A 1,594-nucleotide genomic window follows, 5' to 3' on the forward strand; every position below is an offset into this window, starting at 1 on the left:
CCTTCATATTAAATCGTTTTTGTGAATAATTTTAAAAAATATTTCTTCACGTCATTTTGCGGGCCGCAAGTAGAGTTGACATGGGCCACGGGATTGAGACACAGACATTAGAGCCTCTTAATGCGTGTTTTGTTTGGGTTTTCACCGGCGTGGAATTACCAAAAATAGAGAGGGCATAGCCTAACATATGAAACAGGAAAGTAACAAAGTAACTGTATTCTGAATACCACCCTTTTAAATGGTAACTGTAACAGAATACAGTTACTCATATTTTGTATTTTAAATACGTAACGGCAGTACATGTATTCTGTTACTCCCCAACACTGCCTTTAGGTTAGGTGGCTTTTTTATATAGAAATGATTCAACTGGTTTAACAGACAAAGCAAAAATTCCCCTGAAAATGCTCAGGTACAAGGACTGGACTGACGAAGTAGTTTGATTTAAATTTGTTGATTCGTACAAAAAGACAGTAACGTCCAGCACTCGTCATTGTCTTTGTAACAGGGCGGCCTTTTGCGGCTGGATTCACAAGCAGACCAAGACAAGTGTAGTGGAACAAGAGGCATTTACTCACCATATAGCTCTCCAGCTATGACAATGACTCACATTTCACGCTTCCTCACAACACAACAATCCTTGTCTAATGACAACTGGCAGCCTTAAATACTCTCAGCTGTCACATGCTAAACCATTATTCTACTAACAGGTGAGTTCTCAAATCCCAACCTATACAATACATAATGTCAATAAATAAATATATACATTGTCATTCTTTTACTAACATCATTTTACATTTTCATATTATTAAATATTTCACACTTTATCCTTACACCACACCACTATTATAAAAACACCAAAAACCCAAGCACCAAAGATTCCCCACTCTCCCTTAAACCATGGCCTCTCCCAGAACCCTGGAGAGGACACAGGAAAGAAAGGTGAGTAATCACATCTCAATCACCTCTTTGCACACACACACATTTGCATTGGTTCTCCTTACTGGTAAACCTTATATGCTCTCAATCACAACCTTTTCTCTTCACAGACAACCACCACACTTATCAGTGAGGAGCAGCTGTGCAGGACCTGGAACAAAGGCTACCAACTGATTTTAAAATACACAATAAATATTCAATAAATAATTAAACTTCTTGTGTGCAAATGTTCTTCATATGCAAATCTATGCTTAAAGTGCGATGCTAAATAAAGTGCTATATAAGGTGCTTTTAATAAAGTGAAAGGTGTGCTCCTAAAGTGCTATACAAATTATAATATAAATCAGTGTTTCCAAACCTTTTGGAGCCAAAGCACATATTTCACATTAGAAAAATCACACGGCACACCACCAAATAAAATAGTCACAAAAAGCATATTGATCATTTCCCCCTGTGCATCAGGCATAGCGGAATTGGTTCGGTTTGTCCCCAGTATACCTTTTTTGCTTTCTTCTGACCACTACGCATGCTAAGGCTTTCATCTGGGTCGGAAGTTTCGCCAGGATCCAGGTCACATTGACTACTGTTCCTTTTCAAATATTCATCTGTTGCTGTTACGCACTGCGTTGTCTCACAGCATGATTATTATGTCATTTCT

General features: G+C 38.1%; 1 long non-coding RNA gene across 1 annotated transcript; it reads left to right on the forward strand.

The window, feature by feature from the left end:
• Nucleotides 1-464: 464 nt before the first annotated feature.
• LOC113014820 (uncharacterized) lies at nucleotides 465-1,103 on the forward strand. The gene is made up of 3 exons (XR_003271018.1): nucleotides 465-707; nucleotides 868-939; nucleotides 1,047-1,103. It is a non-coding gene; the product is annotated as an uncharacterized LOC113014820 (long non-coding RNA).
• The last annotated feature ends 491 nt before the right edge of the window (nucleotides 1,104-1,594 follow it).

Source organism: Astatotilapia calliptera, chromosome 22, assembly GCF_900246225.1.
Source record: "Astatotilapia calliptera chromosome 22, fAstCal1.2, whole genome shotgun sequence".
NCBI classification, from domain to species: Eukaryota; Metazoa; Chordata; class Actinopteri; order Cichliformes; family Cichlidae; genus Astatotilapia; species Astatotilapia calliptera.